This window comes from Aotus nancymaae, unplaced genomic scaffold (genome assembly GCF_030222135.1).
Source record: "Aotus nancymaae isolate 86718 unplaced genomic scaffold, 86718_ANA_hifiasm-v0.15.2.pri h1tg000041l, whole genome shotgun sequence".
Taxonomy (NCBI): Eukaryota; Metazoa; Chordata; class Mammalia; order Primates; family Aotidae; genus Aotus; species Aotus nancymaae.
This window is the reverse complement of record NW_026988455.1, coordinates 31,540,732-31,561,215: the sequence shown is the minus strand read 5'-3', so window position 1 is coordinate 31,561,215 and position 20,484 is coordinate 31,540,732. Positions and strand designations below refer to the sequence as shown.

The window sequence follows — 20,484 nt, the reverse complement described above, 5'->3', positions numbered from 1 at the left end:
GTATTTCTGGATCCTACTTAAACACTGCCTACAGAAAGATCGAACCAGATCTGGGTTTGAGTTCTTGCTTTACCACTCATTTACAATCTAATCCGATAATTAACTTCTCAGCTTATTGTTTCATCCATGAAACGGGGTAACTAATACCTACCTTTCAGGGTTGTTGAGAGGGTTAGAGAAGATAGCTGATGTGAAACACATAAAGCCTAAATAAATAGCTATTCTAAAGATCCCTTTGGAGCTGGTGATGTTGTTTTAAATGTCCCTAGTGGTTACAGACTTGGTTTTCTGGATTTTTGAAATGGCCTACATTTATTCAAAGCCCATCCCCATGGAAAAGATGGTCAAACTGAGTAATACTGTTTTTGTTCAGAAACAAAGTTTACCCCTTACATCATGAGGCTGCTTTTGTCACATTACTTGGAAATTGGTTCTGAAGAAATGGCCAGAAAGAATTTCTGAAGTGGTCGCCATGGCCTTCCCTGGTGGTTGTTAGCATCCACTCCAACTCTGCACAGCCGTATCCACCACCATCCCCTACCCCACGTATAGTCTCAGACCCAATGCCCATCTCAACCTATGCTGTCTGGTTTCCTGTCCATTCAGAAGCTTAATGTTTAGTCACCTTCCCAGACTTGATTTCTAGTAACACGTTTACAAGAGCTGGACTCCTGAATCAGCCCCCGAATCACTCTACTACTATACAGACTGCATGCCCAAGAATCATTGATGTTAACTTTTTTTTTGAGAGTCTCATTCTGCTGTCCAGGTTGGAGTGCAGTGGCACATCCTCAGCTCACTGCATCCCCTACCCCCCAGATTCAAGCATTCTCCTGCCTCAGCCTCTCAAGTAGCTTGTTCTACAGGTGTGCACTACCATGTCCAGCTAATTTTTATATTTTTAGTAGAGACAGGGTTTTACCATGTTGTCCAGGCTGGTTTTGAACTACTGGCCTCAAGTGATCCACCTGCCTTGGCCTCCCAAAGTTTTGGAGGCATGGCTGGCCATAGATGTTAACTTCTTTTTTCTTTGAAACGAAGTCTCGCACTATCACCCATGCTGGCTGGGGTGCAGTGGCGCCATCTCGGCTGACTGCAACCTTCACCTACCAGGTTCAAGCGATTCTCCTGCCTCAGCCTCCCGAGTAGCTGGGACTACAGGCGTGTGCCACCATGCCCAGATAATTTTTTGTATTTTTAATAGAGACGGGGTTTCACTATGTTGGCCAGGCTGGTCTTGAACTCCTGACCTTGTGATCCGCCCCACCTAGGCCTCCCAAAGTGCTGGGATTACAGGCGTGAGCCACCACGCCCAGCCAGATGTTGACTTCTTAAAAAGCTATTTTTACCTTCAGATTCCAATATTATCCCAGTTCACTGACCTGGGATCTTCCAACTCCCAGCCCTGACACACGACCATGCTGAGCTCTATCGCCCTAGCACTCCCTTGGCATGCCAATTCTCCTGCTATTGCCTTGCTACACAGAAGAAGAACTCCTGTATAGAAGTTTCATCAAATTCTTTTTTTGCAAGCAATAGAATCAAACTGGTTTTAATAGAAAAGTAATTTATTGAAGGATATTAGGACCTAAAAGAAGATCAAGAAAGGCTAGACAACCAGGCTTAGTAAATGGGAAAGAAGAAGAAAAACTAAAATCGGCCACAGCCAGAGCCAAAATCATGCCCAAGCCCTTACTGGTGAGGACACCACTGCCACCAGCGCTGAGTGTTGGACCTCATGGCCACCACCTCAGCACTGTACATCAGATGCAGCATGCCTCAGCTACTGCCACTACAGGCATCCCCCAAAGGGATTCTCTACTGTATTTCTTTGTATGAACAGCTTCTGCTGCAGTTTGGAGGGAGCCCATTGGATTGGTCTATCCCAGGTCACAGGGTAGTGCTCCCGCTTCAAGAGATCCTGGGAAAATATCTGGCATCTTCAGCTTCCACAAATGTGTCCAAAATAAGTATCCACGAAACCTCACAGGCTGTGTCTGCTATGATGAGGACATCCATCTCAATGTAGTAAGCTTTAGCTCACTGGAATTTTGAAAGTTTGGAACACTTTTCTGGAAAGCTTTAAAAGAGATTAAACTTTTACATTAAGAAATTTCATCGCTGGGAGTGGTGGCTCACATCTGTAATCCCAACATTTTGGGAGGCCGAGGCTGCTGGATCACCTGAGGTCAGGAGTCCAGTCTAACATGGTGAAATCCTATCTCTACTAAAAATACCAAAATCGGGCCAGGCGCGGTGGCTCACGCCTGTAATCCCAGCACTTTGGGAGGCCGAGGCGGGTGGATCACGAGATCAAGAGATCGAGACCATCCTGGTCAACATGGTGAAACCCCGTCTCTACTAAAAATACAAAAAATTAGCTGGGCATGGTGGCGCGTGCCTGTAATCCCAGCTACTCAGGAGCCTGAGGCAGGAGAATTGCCTGAACCCAGGAGGCGGAGGTTGCGGTGAGCCGAGATCGCGCCATTGCACTCCAGCCTGGGTAACAAGAGCGAAACTCCGTCTCAAAAAAAAAAAAAAAATGTGCAGCCTCAGGCCGGGCGCGGTGGCTCAAGCCTGTAATCCCAGCACTTTGGGAGGCCGAGGCGGGTGGATCACGAGATCAAGAGATCGAGACTATCCTGGTCAACATGGTGAAACCCCGTCTCTACTAAAAATACAAAAAATTAGCTGGGCACGGTGGCGCGTGCCTGTAATCCCAGCTACTCAGGAGCCTGAGGCAGGAGAATTGCCTGAACCCAGGAAGCGGAGGTTGCGGTGAGCCGAGATCGTGCCATTGCACTCCAGCCTGGGTAACAAGAGCGAAACTCCGTCTCAAAAAAAAAAAAAAAAAAAATGTGCAGCCTCAGGCCGGGCGCGGTGGCTCAAGCCTGTAATCCCAGCACTTTGGGAGGCCGAGGCGGGTGGATCACGAGATCAAGAGATCGAGACTATCCTGGTCAACATGGTGAAACCCCGTCTCTACTAAAAATACAAAAAATTAGCTGGGCACGGTGGCGCGTGCCTGTAATCCCAGCTACTCAGGAGCCTGAGGCAGGAGAATTGCCTGAACCCAGGAAGCGGAGGTTGCGGTGAGCCGAGATCGTGCCATTGCACTCCAGCCTGGGTAACGAGAGCGAAACTCCGTCTCAAAAAAAAAAAAAAATAAAAAATAAACAAAACGTAACAGAGGCTGTCAAGGCTGTGGGAAAAGGGGATGCTTATACACTGTTGGTGGGAGTATAATTATAGGTTAGTGCAAAAGTAACTGCAGTTTTTGCCATTCAAAGCAATGGCAAAAACCTCAGTTACTTTTACACTAACCTAATAGTTAAGCCGCTGTGGAATCAATTTGGAGATTTGCCAAAAAACTAAAAGTAGAGCTATCATTTGACCCAGCAATCCCATTACTGAGCATATACCCAGAGGAAAATAAATCATACTATTGAAAAGACACATGCACTCATGTATTCATTGCAGCACTATTCGTAGAAACAAAAACATGGATCAACCTGGGTGTCCATCAATGGTAGAGTGAATAAAGAAAATGTGGGACATATACATCATGGAATACTCTGCAGCCATAAAAAGAACAAAATCAAGTTCTTTGCAGCAACATGGATGCAGCTGGAGGCCATAATCTTAAGTGAATTAACACAGAAACAGAAATCCAAATGCTGCAGTTTCTCCAGACCGCTTTATTTGTCTCGTTGCTCAATAAATTCCTAGTTGTTGGAAGGGAAATGAATGGGGAGAGCCCCTGTTGAGGTTTTGGGATGAGAGTAGATTTTCCAGATTATTCCATGATAATTTGAAATTTTCACTCTCTGCCTGATGGGGGCACATTTCCACTGTATGCCTTCCATGACTATTTTTCTTATTTCCCTCGTTTTCTCCACTCTGCCTTGTGGATTTCTACAATATTATCTTCAAATTTGGCAATTGTGCCTCATTGAATCAATTGGCAACATGCCAAATCTTGTATTAAAAATAGTTTTTAAATGAATAAATTCATTCTGTTAGTAAATGTAACTATGTTATTTTCTCACAGATTCACCAGAGATGTCATAGATCTTATTTGGGATTTCAACAAATTAAAAAATCACCACCTATGTATAAATATGTCATTACTCAAGCCACCACACTAACCAAAAACTGATATGCCCATTTTTTCACCTCTTCCCCTGAGAGATGCCCAAGTTCTATGATTCACTGAATAGAGTCTATGTCAGGGGTCAGCAAACAGTAGTTCAAATCCGGCTAGCAGAATTTCTCTGTAAATACATTTTTATTAGAAATTAGCCATGCCATTTGTTTAAGGGCTGACTGTGGCTGCTTTTATGCAACAGCATCAGAGCTGAGTAGCTGCCACTGAGTCTGTGTGACCCGCGGCACTGACAGCTTTTATTATCTGGCCCTTTACAGAAAAAATTTGCTGATCTTGGACTAAGATATGTTTCTATATGTTCTTTGACCATTAAGTAGGCTTGAACTCCTTGAAAGCACAGACTATCTCTTATTTCTCTTTGTGTCTTCAGTGCATATCATACTGTGTCTTGTTGGAAAGAAGAGTTCGGGTTCAAATGAAGGAAAGTAACCTAATCGAGCTGTATAAATAATCATGGGTCCCCTTCTCAAAATCTTAAATAATATAAGAAAGAATCATTGAAAACTAGCCATTGGGTGATTTTTAAATTAATTTTTTTTTTTTTTTTTGAGACAGCGTCTAGCTCTGCTGCCCAGTCTGGCGTGCAGTGGCATGATCTCAGCTCATTGCCACCTCTGTCTCCTGTGCTTAAGTGATCCTCCCACCTCAGCCTCCCAAGCTGGGACTACAGGCACATGCCACCACACCAGGGTAATTTTTGTATTTTTATTAGAGACAAGGTTTTGTCATTTTGCACAGGCTGGTCTCGAACTCCTGACCTCAAGTGATCCAACTGCCTCAGACTCTCAAAGTGCTGGGATTACAGTTGTGAGCCATCGTGCCTGGCTGACTGATTTTTTTTTAGTGAGGACAATTTTAGACTGATTCTCAGAAATATCTGTGGCAGAAGGGCAGACTCTGATCTTGGTTCCCTGCAAAGGGTTGCCTGTGTTCTCATCCCAGCAATCCAGGGATGGGAAGAGACCAATGCAACTTTTGCTTTATGAAGAGAATTTTCATACCTTATCCCCCAAAAGTATTTCTAAGGATGCCCCTGCGTCAGGTGCTGGGCAGCATGATCAAGAAATAGTTAAGCTAGGGTGCCGGGGATATCTGCAGTCTCCACTCACTCTTCCAGCAGGCAAATTCCGTTTTGCAATTTGTGATGACAAGAAAAAAAGGAAGTGTTTGGGAAGCAATGTAGCCTGTACTCTGTACTCTTCCTGTCCTTGTTTGAATGCTCTTGGTTGACTTTGCCTGCATTTGTAAATTTGAGAAATGACTGGAATGTGATTTTTTAAAAATTGATGTATTTAATACCTTGTTTGGGTAAGCATTGGGAAGGGCTCAGAAAAAATAATCTTGAGTAATTTCCTTAATATCCAAGCCAAAGGCGGCAAATATGTAGCAGGTTTATTCTCAGCCTGACCCCTTTCTTCCCTTCTATCAGATGTCATTAACAGATCAGTGCATTTTTTTTTTTCAGATAGACCTTCAGAATCCTTAAAATGTGCCCAGATAGCCACCATTAATTAGAATTGGCACATGAGGGGACCTTACCTTCCAAAGCTGATCTTACATATTTCTAGATGTAAGAATCTTGTTCTACCTTTTATCTCTTCCTTCTCTCCTAATATAGTAATTGACCCAAGACTTGAAGATAGAAACTGGGAGGCCTGGCAAACCAAGGCATTCTCAGCAAATGGCAGAGCACACACAAAGGTGTACAGAATCCAGACTGAGCAAGGCAGATGGCACTGGGTAGTTCCATGAAATAAACCTGAAATGGAGGGAGAAGCCAGATTAAGAAGGGCATTGGCATCCAGGTCATGACACTTAAGGAACTGGCTCATGTGACTGTGGAAACTAACAAATTAAAAAAAGTCTGCAGTGCAGGCTGGCAGTCTGGAAATTCCGACAGGAGACGGTGTTGCAGTTTTGAATCTGAAGGCAGCCTGGAGGGCAGAACTCCTTCCTCTTGGAGGGTCTTGATCTTTTCTCTTAAGTCTCTCAACTGATTGAATGAGGCCTACCTCTTCTCTGAAGGGTAATCTGCTCCACTTAAGGTCTACTGATTTATATAGTAATCACCTCTATTAATAAAAATTACCTTTGAAGCAACATCTAGACCATTATTTGACCAAACAACTGGGGAACATAGCCTACCGAAATCGACACATAAAAACAGTCAGCACACCTGATTTTTAAGTGGCAGACTAATTGGTGTTTTAAAATTTTTATTATATATAATTTATATATAATAATATAAATCGTATTATAGAAAACTTCTGATATCACAGGAATTATTGGTTAGAACAAGGGTAAATCTATTTAATGAAAGATGATTTAAGAAAGATGATATAAAGAAAATTATTAAGTAAATATTTGGTATAAGTAGAATATGGTACTTTAATGAAGGGTGTACTGAAATGATTGAGATTAGAGAAGCATTGCGAAGTGACAGAGAATCACTATATTCCTGTAACAAGGAAATGTCCTAATAGAAATGAGTGTTAGAAAGATGAATTGTGCTGACCTGAACAAAGGTTAGGACAGAGAAAAGTCTTCAACAGTAAATGTAAAAATTTTCTGTCTTGCTGTAGTAATAAAACAATGTATATCATAAACTTTTTAACCATATTTTCTGAATGTAATTTTTCCAATTGCCTGTTCCTTTTGTAAAAAACTGTTTATTCTATTTTCAAATACAAGTTTTAAGTTTTATGTAATCTGAGCAGTTCATTTTTTGCTTTATGATTTCCATATAATCATAAAGCAAAAAATGATATAAACTCATAAAGCAAAAAAAAAAAAAAATATATATATATATATATATATATATATATGTATATCCTACTGGATAAAACCTCCCTTTCATATAGAAAAGGATAGAGACCAGCAGAAACAGCACTTTAGAGTCGGTGGTGCCAATGTTGAAGGTTATGGTAGCCACATTAATGTAACAACTGTTATATTGCTGGCCCCTAAGAGTTCATATCTCCCAATATTTCCCCTTGTGTAGTCCTCTCCCTTTGAATGTGGGTTGAGATTGTGACTTTTTCTAAACAACAGAAAGTAGCATAAGTGATGCTGTATCAGTTCTTGGTCTAAACTTTAAGAAGTTTAAAGTTTAAGAAGTTTAAAAAGAATTTTGTTACCTTGCTGGAGAAGCTGTGTGGTGAGGCCATGGGAAACGCAACATACAAGGAAAAGGCCCCGAGACTACAGAAGAAGAGAGAAAAGCCTCCACCATTTCAGTGTCTCAGCCAAGCCGAGAACCCTGCTGGCCTACCCAGCTAGATGAATCCACATTAGTTACTATTGGCAAGATCAACAGAAAGATTCACCTGGCCAAGCCCAGCCCAGACTATCAAATTGTGTGCGAATAAACTGATCACTGTTTAAAGCCACTACGTTTGAGGATGGTTTGTAATACAGCAAAAGATAACCATTGGTATGATAATGCAGAAGAGTCAGGGATCAAGACCTAGTGACTATTCTCTGAGACAGCATGGTGCAGAGTGAAGATGAAGGCTTGGCACCATGGCAAGCTTGGGGGAATTATTTAATCTTTCTAACAGTCTTCCTATCTGTTACATGAGAAAAATATTTCCTCCCTCAAAGATTAGTTAGAAAATGAAATGAGTGAAAGTTTTGGGCACACATTAAGAACTCACCTGGCCAGGAGCGGTGGTTCATGCCTGTGATCCCAGCACTTTGTTTTTTATTAGTCTGTCTAGCAGTCTATCTATTTTGTTAATCTTTTCAAAAAGCCTGCTCCTGGCTTCATTGATTTTTTGAAGGGTTTTTCATATTTCTGTCTCCTTCAGTTCAGCTCTGATCTTGGTCATTTCTTGTTTTCTGCTAGCTGTGGAGTTTGTTTGCTCTTAGTTCTCTGGTTCTTTTAGTTGTGATGTTAGATTGTTAACTTGAGATCTTTTTAGCTTTTGGATGTGGCCATTTAGTGCGGTAAGTTTTCCTCTTAATACTGTTTTAGCTGTGTCCCAGAGATTCTGGCACATTGTATCTTTGTTCTCATTAGTTTCAAAGAACTTGATTTTTGCCCTAACTTCTTTACTCAAGTCATTCAAGGCACATTGTTCGATTTCTGTGTAGTTATGTGGTTTTGAGTGGGATTTCTTAATCTTGAGTTCTAATTTGATTACATTGTGGTACAAGAGACTGTTATGATTTCAGTTCTTTTGCATTTGCTGAAGAGCGTTTTACTTCTGATTATGTTATCAATTTTAGAGTGTCATATAGTGATGAGAAGAATGTACATTCTATCGTTTTTGAGTGATGAGTTCTGTAGATACCTATCAGGTCCACTTGATCCATAGCTGAGTTCAGGTCCTGAATATCTTTGCTAATTTTCTGTCTCAATGGTCTAATATTGTCAGTGGGGTGTTAACATCTCCCACTATTTTGGGTGGGAGTCTAAGTCTCTTTGAAGGTCTCTAAGAACTTGCTTTATGAATCTGGGTGCTCCTGTATTGGGTGCATATATGTTTAGGGTGGTTAGCTCTGCTTGTTGAATTGAACCTTTTATCATTAGGTAACTTCCTTCTTTGTCTTTTTGGATCTTTGTTGATTTGAAGTCTGTTTGTCAGCAACTAGAATTAAAACTCATTTTTTTCCCTCCCATTTGCTTGGTAAATTTTCCTCCATCTTTTTATTTGGAGCCTATGTGTGTCTTTGCATGTGAGATGAATCTCTTGAAGATAGCATTCTGATAGGTCTTGGTTCTTTATCCAGCTTGCCATTCTGTGTCTTTTAATTGGACATTTAGCCCATTTACATTGAAGGTTAATATTGTTATGTGTGGATTTGATTTTATCTTCATGATACTAGCTGATTATTTCAGAAACTTTAAACTACTTTACCTTTTCAGGAGAGTCCTGTGACCTGCTAAAGGCAGTTTTATCATAGATCAAATGGGCACTGTGTGTGCATTTGATAAACAATTGCTGTGTTTATATGAACAAATAAACTACCAAAATACAAAAGACAGATTTTCTTTTTTTTTTTTTTTTTTTTTTGAGACGGAGTTTCGCTCGTTACCCAGGCTGGAGTGCAATGGCGCGATCTCGGCTCACCGCAACCTCCGCCTCCCGGATTCAGGCAATTCTCCTGCCTCAGCCTCCTAAGTAGCTGGGATTACAGGCACGCGCCACCATGCCCAGCTAATTTTTTGTATTTTTAGTAGAGACGGGGTTTCACCATGTTGACCGGGATGGTCTCGATCTCTTGACCTTGTGATCCACCCGCCTCGGCCTCCCAAAGTGCTAGGATTACAGGCTTGAGCCACCGCGCCCGGCCAGATTTTCTTTTTAAGTGATGGCAGGTTTGGGACATAGTCTCTGCTGGAGCATCACAATTCTTTAATAACTTTCATCATCAAGGAATGTTGAAGTTACAATTAGCTTGTTTTATTGCAGAAGGCATGAAGTCATATTTCAGTTGGATTTGCACAAATTTTCAGCCAGATTTTAGAGTTTCACAAAAAATTACTCTCTTGTTTTTGAAGTTCACTTAGGCAAAAATGATGTATTTCAAGGCAACACTAGATAAAATTTGGTGCTTTTTGAGCCCTTGTCTTGGTGCTGGTAGGTGATTTAGGGCCTTGGAAAGGAAGAAATCTCATATTCTGTGTCTAAATTATGTTAAAACTGTGCATACATCCAGTTTCCAAGATTCCTGAGAGAAGACACACATACACACGCACACACACATGTGCATGCAACAATGAATTAAGGAGAAAAGAACTAAACCTGTCTTGGCCTCAGTTTCCAATTTGGAAAATGAGAAAGCAAACTAGATTTCTCAGTCAGACTGGAAAGTTCTCCAAGTTCACTTCCAAGAGTATAGCAGACATCCCACCTCCAGGTGCCTGCATTAGCCCTTCATGGACAGTGAGATTAAAAACACAGGTTGCTCTCCAGTGAAACTTTATTTGCAGAGCTTTAATTAGAAAAAGAAATAAAATATTCTTAGATTTTTTTAATTTTATTTTTAATTGTTTTTATTGTTTCCATTTTATTTCAACAGAGAAATGAAAACCTCAAGTTTCCAAAGAGCTGCATACATTTCTTCCCCATACAAATGCCCTAGCAAGTTACCTAAAATGATTTTTGAAAACGTACTTTTAATGAGAAACTCCAATCTCTGAAATTTGTCGTGAATATTTTTTTTTCTTCAGACCTCTTATAGGACTCTGGAGTTTCCATACCTCAGTGCCAAGAGCATAGCAAAGGCATTTGACTCAATTTAGTAATTACCTCATGTTATTCTAGTTCAAAGTTGTTTTGCTCTTAATGGTTTAAGAGAGTCATTTGGATACTTTGATTCTAGCAATAAAGTTCCAATGGGGAAGGTGGGTGAATGCCCATGTAATGTTTAGCTTATTATAATGGCCATAGCCAAAGCTTTTGCAGAATAAATTTTTACTGGACTCTGAATAAGGGTGGATCACTGTGGAGGAAAGCATGATAAAACAAGTGGGAAAAAATAAGTCTGGGAGAGTTCTTTCTCTCTCCAAATTAGGCCCCAGGATTATGGTGGACATTTGTTTTAGTGCTTTCTCATAACCAGAGGGAAAGGTTACCTCAGCATTCTCCCCATGTGTCTCCAGGATGCAAATTCACTCTTACTGTATTAGTCAGTGCTCTCCAAGGAAACAGAACCAGTAAGATATATATAAGCTATGGCCTGAGAACCAAAGAGGCCCATGGTGTCAGTCTCAGTCTGAAGGCAGGAGAAGATCGATGTCCCAGCTCAGGCAGGAAGGTAGAAAAAAGGGGCAAATTCTTCTTTCCCTTATCTTTTGGGTTCTATTCAGGCCCTCAAGGGATTGATTGATGCCTGCCCATACTGGGGAGGGTCATTTACTGTACTGAGTCCATGGATTCAAAGGCTAATGTCATTCAGACACACCTTTATATATAAACCCAGAAATAACATTTAGCCAAACATATGGGCATTTCATGTTCCAATCATGTTAACTCATAAAATTAGCCATACACCAAGGCTTCACTGTGGAGCATGTACATTAAACCACAGATTCTAAAACTATCTGTGATGAAGGACTCCCTGCCCCTGCATCTACAATGGATTGATACTTGTATAAAATACAACAAAAAGGAATCATTGAAAAAAATGACACACAAAACAAAGACATACAGAATACACGCCTCAATTTTTTTATTATTAGATTGAATTACCCTGAATTACCCTATCAAGTTGCAGTAAAATGTCTAACAACTCTCGATTTCTATATTCACCTTGTCACACACAGTCACAAAATGTGTGGGCAGGGACTGGACCACAGATCACTCTTTGAGTAGACTGTACTTGTGAATGCCATGACAGTAGATTCTCCTTTCTCCTGTCTGGATGCCATCTTTGGCTACTAGAGACATAGCCTAAGAATGAGTGAATACTGAGAAGGCAGATCCAAGGGAGGATAAATGAGAAGCTGGATATACTCCTGTATTGTGGTGAAATACAAACCCGTAAGTTAACATTTTTGCATAAACTAGAATTCATCTGGTTTTAGATCATTGGCAGGAGAAAGAGTCTTATGTGATACAGTAATTGTTTTGTCTATTTCCCCATGAACTCTCACCAGCTTCTGTTTGCCAGTCATCTTTCCAAAACACAGAGCTGAGTGTGCTGTTCTTAGAGTTAAGAAAAAGCTGGCTTCCCACTGCCCTCAGTACAAAGGTCAAGCTTCTTAAATTGTCATTCAAAGTCTTTCACAATTGGATCCCCTTTTACTTTTTCAGCCTAATTTTTTGCTAGTCTTATTCTTAGACATATATCTTATGCTTTAGTTTGACCAGACATGAACTTTTGTAGATATTGCAGATTTGTTCATGTTCTCTGCGTGGATTGCATTTCTCCTTTCCACACCCTTTTCTGACTTACTAAGAATAGAACCTCAAAAATATAAGGTGTTCATCACTCTTAAATGTTAATTATTACACATCATCACTGTTGCTGATTTCAAGGGCTATGTTTGAGAATGTTGGCAGGAAGGCAGAGTGAGTTACCCAGAGACTTGATGAAAAGGGCTTTTAGACCCCAATGCTCTTCTTTCATAGAGATTCAAATATGATTGTACTACAAAAATCCTAGAGAGCAACAAGCTTAGACAAAATATGACTTTATTGCCATCTATACTGAGCATCCTCAAATGGTAGTGTATTACTTTAGTAGATCTTTTGGAAAAGACTCCTACTAGGAGACAATATAATCAAGTGTAGTGTGAAATCCAAGAACAGACTTCTGGGTGGTGATGTAGGTAAACTGGGAAGATGTCACGGGGTAGTGTTGAGATAGTCCTGCTCTACTAGAAGCCACCTCTGCCAGCTCCCAAAGGCTGCCTAAAATGCTTTGATAAGAGCTTATTTCAAGGCTTGGAGTTAGGTATATGTAGAATGCATGAAACGTTTTCCTGGGAGGGATGACATTTTAAATTTTTATTTTATAAATTACTGGGAGTCATATGTCATATGGTTCTTGAAATCAAGTTTTAAGAAGGGGATAGGAAAAAAAAATACCCTACAAAGACACTGATGCTAAGAGTGGAAAGGAAAAGTTACCTAAGAGGTGATAGAGTACCAAAAATAGCTTTTCATTACTTCCCAGATGTCTCAGCATTTAATGGACAAAGTGAATATTCTTAGCTGTACAACTGCTTTAATTTAAGGATTAGGGCATACTTTTAATTTTAAGAAATTACATATTAATATTTTTTAAAGTAGGAGCATTGAGAATGTAGGGAATTCATTCATTAGAGCTCTAATACTTACTGTCTGATTTAGAGAAGTCACTTACCCTCTCTGAGCTTTCGTTTCATTCATTAATAAAATAGGCACCATTATCAGAGAAAGATCTAAGTGCCTGTTACAGTAAAAACAAATTAAAAAAAAAAAAAAAAGCACAATACCTGACCTGCTAACCTCATAGGCTGTGAAAATGCACTGAGATGGCTGGAAGTAGAATTCTTTATAAAGTGGGCAAATTTATTGTTTATAGTTGGTGCTAGTGCAGAAAGGATAAGTGCTGTGAAGCATTGCCACTCAGTGTCAATGGAATTCACTGTTGGTGGTACAAAAAAAGAAAATAAATATATCTCTAGTCTCTTGTTTCTTTAAATTTTGAAGGCACTTACTTCAACCAGGTTCAGAAAGGGAATCTTATTAGCATTTGGGGAAAGCCTTTTTACTGACATTTCTTGAAGGTTTCAACTGTAGGCACACATATGTTTGTAAAAATAACTAGCCAATGAATGACATTTTAAAAGAGAGAAGCTCTTCTTTGACCATCTTCTCAAAGAATTATTCATATCAGAAAATTGGAGAGAGTAGACCGACATGCAGGAATATTTTGATAAAGGGCATGATGTGTCTGAGGAGTTGACCCACAGTATCTGATCTGTCCCAGAGATGGCTTGGCAATTGTAAATGCTGGGGGCGGGGGAACCTCTCCTCTACATTTGTATAGTTTTTGAGCTGTGTAGAACTAATGGCTGCAACTGCATCATGAGGTCAAGGGCAGAGCCTGTGGCTTACAGATGCTTGTGTTTCCTAGTTTCCAGTGGTAAATATTTATTAAATGAAAACTTGGCTGAGGCTGTATATCAAAGAGAGGAGGAAGTGGTATCTCCTGGCAGATTTTATCCTCAAGGCAGGTTACCTACTCTTGAATAATTGAAAGGAGACCTGGCCTGACTTGAAGGCTGTCTTACCCCTTCAAAAAAGATCAAGTAACAGCGGTGGCCCATAGGTGTCAAACAAAGGGCTTCATAGTTTAGGAAAGACATCAGCAATTAAGAGACAGTTCAGAGGACAGCTGTCATGATAAAGACTTTAGAAAAGAACATGTAGGAAGATGGGTCAGGGGTGGGGGATACTGGGATTATTTAAACCTGATGAGAGGAGCCCGAATGAAGTATGACAGGTAGTTGGTATTTGGACATTTGCAGGGGTGATTATATAGAATATAGAGCAGATGGTCTCATTTTTTTTTTGTTGTTGTTGCCAAAACACTCAGGAAAAGATCATATTTACATGGCCACAGTGTAATTAGGTGAGGTTACTTAAGACTAGATTCTGCCCTAAGGCTTTGACATACCTAGGTCTCCCTCTACTACCAAGTACTAAGGAGATCAATAGTATCATCCAAAAGACCACCAGGGTGGCTAAATGGTAGAAAGGAGAGCCTCATTGTTTTTCTCAGTTTGTAAGCCAGGAAGGGAAAGCATCAGTGTGGACTGAAGGTGTTCTCTGTTGGAATAGGGGAAGGACAGGTTGGGTTTTATATTCATACTTATATTCAATAAGTTTTGGTGAAAAGTTATACATATATGTGGGAGCCAAACATATGTAACATACATCCCTTATTCAGTTTGGAGTGAGGTTTTAGCACTAAAATGAGGTAGAATTTTGCTCTTTACATCAAAAGGTGAACTATAGGACACAAAGGTGGTTTGTGTGCAGCCTCTATAAGCTGGCAGAAACTGGCAATCTGTAATATTAATAGTTTATCAGAAAGGAATGTTTGTGAGGCCGGTCCTCTGTCTAACCAGAGCTGATAGCTGGTATGGTTAGAGGGAGCTGAGTTATAGAAAGGTAGAAATTTGCCATGCCACCCAGGCCCTGACCCATAGTAACTTTGTTTCCTTAACCCTAGGGTCTGCCTTAGTTGATAAAGGGGCATCTATTTTGATCTCTTAGATCATAATAGCTTAGCGCATTGTAACCAATCCTTGGTTTAAGGGAGTCACATACTTTTTACAAAATTGATGTAAAGGACTGGTAGTGTCTGTATTTAAGGTAGAGTTAGAAAATGTGGGGTCAAAATGACAAATATGAGATTGAAATGAAAGGAGGAAATAATTGATTCTGGATTTAAAAATACTGATTGATTGGGTGTGTGGTTGTGTTTGTAAAGAAAAGAACTTTCATCTGAGGACTGTGAGTCCTCTTACATTATCAGACCTAGAGAGACAGGAAAATGAGACCCCATCATGGCCCTACTTCCTCCTTGAGCTGTGTATTCATCTCTTGAAACTGCATGCTATTGCCACATGTAGCTACACATTAACCCAATAACCCCACACCTGACACCACAACCCACACCCTATAGCTTAACAATGTACAGTCAAACACTAATCAATGTCACTTCTGTAATCCAATGAGAATTCCTGATAACAACTTTGTATCAGCCCACTCCTTGTCCCCTTTTTTGACTTTAAAATCCCACTTGTAACTGCTGCTAATTAGAGTGTATATTTAGGGTGACTTGCATCTGTGTTCCCAGGTTGCAGTCTTCAAGCTTGACCCAGATGAACTCTCTACTTTGATAAAAGAAAAACTTCAGCCAAATTAAATTTAAAGGAGTTTAATTGAGCAATGAATGATCCATGAATCGGACAGCCTCCACGATCACAGCAGATTCACAGACTCCAGGGGTGCCTCATGGCCAGAACAAATTTATAGACAAGAAAGTTAAAGCGAAGTACAGGAATTGGAAGTGAGGTACCGAAACAGTGAGATTGGTTACAGCTTGGCATTTACCTTATTTATATGTAGTTTGAACATTCAGCAGTCTATGAGTGGTGGAAGTATGGCTGCTGGGATTGGCCAACACTCAGCTGTTGTTACAGGTACATACTATTGAGGCAGGTTTTCAATTTTGTCTGACTGTTAAGCTAGGTTACAGTTCATCTATGAGGATTCAAATATAGAAGTGCAGAGTTCTTCTCAGGCCATATTTAGTTTGCTTTTGCAATTCCCCCTTTTGATCATTTTCTCAGTTTTGAGAGATTGACCATAACCTTAGTCATTGATGTTACTATCACTATTATAAATGGATTTACATGCTTTTGAAACTCACGGGGAAAGAGTAGAATAGTGGGTTTTGCAAGGAGAGAGTAAGGACTGAGTAGAGGGTACCTCCTTATGCTGGAGCATCCTGTTTATAGGAGAAAAGCAAAACCTGGTCTGTTATAGGATAAATATATATTTTAGTTTGATTCTGTCACATTTAGCATGAGTAACTTCATTTTAGTTTGGTTTGGTTTGTTAGGGCCAAGGGCATGAGCTTAGTCCAAAATAATGGCCTCCCATAATTTTGTTAAAAAAAAAAATCCCCCTTTTTGGCCAGGTTCTCACTTAGGTGAGAATATGACCAAAATTTAGGGCCACAGTGGCACTCTCAGGTACCATCATTTAGGGTGTCTGGTCTCAGCATGTCATTCATAGGTTATGGTGTCTTTGTAGTCACGTATTTTTTTCAGTTTTTGCCATTCCAGTTGAAGAGAGATCATTTGATGTTCTAGAGATGACTGCATGCAAACATTTAAAACCTTTGAGAGACTACAGCTTACCAGGGAGACTGTTATGACTATTGGAAGGATAATACCAAGAGTTTGGAGTATGCTCCTTACCCAGGGCCCCCATAAATCAAACCACATAAAATTAAATAAAGAATCAGCTAAAAAGTCTACTCACATGATGAAGTAAATTTTTCATTTATCCCCTACAACTGAATTTTTAAAATATACATTTGATGTGTTTCTCCATAGGCCACAAATGTCAGCAGCTGTAGAGGTACTTTTCCATTTAGCCAATTCTATTACTTAGCATAATTTTCATGAGAGAACTTAAAGTCTGTTGTGTAATGATGGCCTTTAAAGTAGAATTTGTTGTAGAGCCTATGATGAGGGAGATATTTCTAGTTATTGCCTATTTTATTCTTAATCATGGAAAAAGGACCTAACAAATGATAACCTTCTAGAAGAGTGAAGGCCTGGGATTGGCAATGTTCTCTTTAATCCATTCTTTGTGTTAAGAGGCATTTTGACTGATTATAAAGCAATGTATGAACCACTAAAGTTTCCCATCTACATTGGGCCTTTATCTTTTATCTATTAAAGTATAAGGTTATTCATGTATAAGGCTGGCTGCAAAAATCCTTCACAAATAAAAATATACCTTGTAAGTACACATAACAGTCCTCCTTTTCTTTTCTATTGTTCGCAGAGGCATAAACACAGAAACAATATTCAAAGATAAGGGTCTCATGATTGTAGAAGTCTTGATCCATGATATGGGAAAAGCTGTTCACATCAAGGATGCCATCTTCTTCTGGAGAGAAACTTTCCTGGTTAGTTTTACCTTACGGGTTCCAATGGATGTACAGTTCCAGGAGTGTGGAGGGACCCTTCTCAGTTGTAAGATTATAAACCCAAGGTCAAGGCTCCAGTTTTGCTGTGGTGTGGATGGCAAGGACAGTTTTTCTCTGATGTTCTCAGACGATCCAATCTTCAGGTTCTAGATTGTGAAGGGATTGTCCTCAGTGAATCATAAAAAAGCTTTCTTTACCTGATGAAAGTAAACTGTAGCATAATAACCTACTGTTATAACATCAGCCCTCTTGCATGGGAAAGCTTTTATACAACCAGAAAACATGCACTGAAAATGACAATTGAATGAAATCTCCTTATAAATGTTTATATAGTCCATCAGGTAGCCAGATGTATCTGAAGCTTTGATTGTCTTCCCAAGAATATGGAACCAAACATTGGTTATAAGCTATTTCTGCAATTTATAAGTCACCACATCAATATATTCAATTTGAATTATTTTATCTCTTCCCTGATGAGTCATGGAATGCAGAGCCTTTAATAACTAAAGCTTTAAGGACTCAAGAAGGACAAGGTGGCTATCCTGGTTCTCCATGAGTTCATGCTTAACACTGGACAATGTCCTCTTGAATATCAGTTGTTTCTCCAATTAAGGTGCACAGCACTGATAACTAATGGGTTATCATAGATAATTTGACTTAGACCATGGAGTTCATTCAAATTGTACATTTACAAAATTTTAGTATTGGCTGATTTAGCATGATAATCTAGAACTTGATTTTGAAAGGTTTGTTAAATACCAAAGATTTAAAACATTGGATATGACAAAATAGAATCTTAGGTTACCATAAGTCATTCATTTAGCCAAAATAACTCAAAACTTTTTTTTTTTTTTGCATTTTAGGTTTTGGGGTACATGTGAAGAACATGCAAGATTGTTACATAGGTGCATATGTGGCAGTGTGATTTGCTGCCTTCCTCCCCTTCACCTATATGTGGCATTTCTCCCCATGCTATCCCTCCCCAACCTCCCACTCCCCGCTGTCCCTCCCCTATTTCCCCCCAACAGACCCCAGTGTGTAGTGCTCCCCTCCCTGTGTCCATGTGTTCCCATTTTTCAACACCCACCTATGAGTGGGAACATGCGGTGTTAACTCAAAACTTTTATAAAAGAAAAAACATCATTCTGATAGAGAGGAGACTCAGCTTCCCAAACAAGAACCAATGAAGATAGCATGAAGCCAACTGACTCTGTCTCCTTTCTTTCCTTTCCCCCTCTTTTTCTTTTGTAGTTTATTTAAAAGGTAAGCAAAAATCTTTCATTATCTTTTAATATTACATAAAAATTCCTTTTAAAAGAGAAAACCCAAATTTTATGTTTCTATTAGTGTATTTTTAATGTCAAAGCTAGTTTTTAATAATTTAAAAAATCTATTCAGTTTTAAATAAAGTTTGACCAAAAAGTACGATTTTTATAAGTCTTTTAAAATCCTTTACAATTTTTTTTATCTCAGAGCAGCACAATGTTCTAAGAAAATTCTGTTGTGTTTCCATTCCAATGTCCAATTTATGGGAAAAAAACTGAATAACGCCATTTTAACTTCAGCCAATTTGTTTACACATAGAATCTCTTACAATCAATTTTTTATAAATCTTCCATAACTTGTTCAAATCTTTAGCATTATTTAATTTTTTTTTTTTTTTTTTTTTTTTTTGAGACAGTCTTGCTCTGTTGCCAGGCACCAGGCTGTAGTGCAGTGGTGCAATCTCAGCTCACTGCAATCTCTGCCTCCTGGGTTTCAAGCAATTCTCCTGCCTCAGCCTCCCAAGTAGCTGGGACTACAGGCACGCACCACCACGCCCAGCTAATTTTTGTATTTTCAGTAGAGATGGGGTTTCACCATGTTGGCCAGGATGGTCTTGATCTCTTGACCTCGTGATCCACCCACCTCAGCCTCCCAAAGTGCTGGGCTTACAGGTGTGAGCCACTGCACCCGGCCAGCATTATTTAATTTAAAACAATCCTTTAACCCTCTAACCTAGGCAAAAATTTACATTCTCATACCTTCGTATAATTGCATAGAAATAACACATTTCATTCTCCTTACACACCTTGCATTTTAACCTATTTTCTCAGTACTCTCAATTACAAATTACAATGCCAACTCTTAACAACTTTTACTTTTGGCAAAAACCTTATTAAATAAGAGATTATGTACTAGGTGTGGAATCTAGGACCTAGACAGAAATGCAGATAAGGCCTGACTCTTTCCAACATCTAACTCCATTTACATTTAGGGTTAATATTGTTATGTGTGAATTTGATCCTGACATTGTGATGCTAGCTGGCTGTTTTGCCCATCAGTTGATGCAGATTCTTCATTGTGTTGATCCTCTTTACAATTTGGTATGTTTTTGGAGTGGCTGGTACTGATTGTTCCTCTCTATATGTAGTGCCTCTTTCAGGATCTCTTGTAAGGCAGGCCTGGTGGTGATGAAATCTCTGAGTACTTTCTTGTTCGCAAAGGATTTTATTTTTCCTTCACTTATGAAGCTTAGTTTGGCTGGATATGAAATTCTGGGTTGAAAGTTCTTTTCTTTAAGGATGCTGAATATTGGCCCTCACTCTCTTCTGGCCTGTAGGGTTTCTGCTGAGAGATCTGCTGTGAGTCTGATGGGCTTCCCTTTATGGGTAACCCGACCTTTCTCTCTGGCTGCCCTTAGCATTTTCTCCTTCATTTCAACCCTGGTGAATCTGACGATTATGTGCCTTGGGGTTGCTCTTCTTGAGGAATATCTTTGTGGTGTTCTCTGTATTTCCTGTACTTGAATATTGGCCTGCCTTGCTAGGTTGGGGAAGTTTTCTTGGATAATATCCTGAAGAGTATTTTCCAGCTTGGATTCATTCTCTTAGTCACATTCAGGTACACCTATCAAACATAGATTAGGTCTTTTCACATAGTCCCATATTTCTTGTTGACTTTGTTCATTCCTTTTTACCCTGTTTTCTCTAATCTTGCCTTCTCATTTTATTTCATTGAGTTGATCTTCAACCTCTGATATCCTTTCTTCTGCTTGGTCAATTCAGCTGTTGAAACTTGTGCATGCTTCACGAAGTTCTTGTGTTGTGTTTTTCAGCTCCATCAATTCACTCATATTCCTCTCTAAGTTGTCCATTCTCGTT

General features: G+C 39.6%; 1 pseudogene; it reads left to right on the top strand.

The window, feature by feature from the left end:
• The window catches only part of LOC105725240 (spermatogenesis-associated protein 31D1-like), a 42,707-nt pseudogene that overhangs the window by 17,811 nt on the left and 4,412 nt on the right, over window positions 1-20,484 (top strand).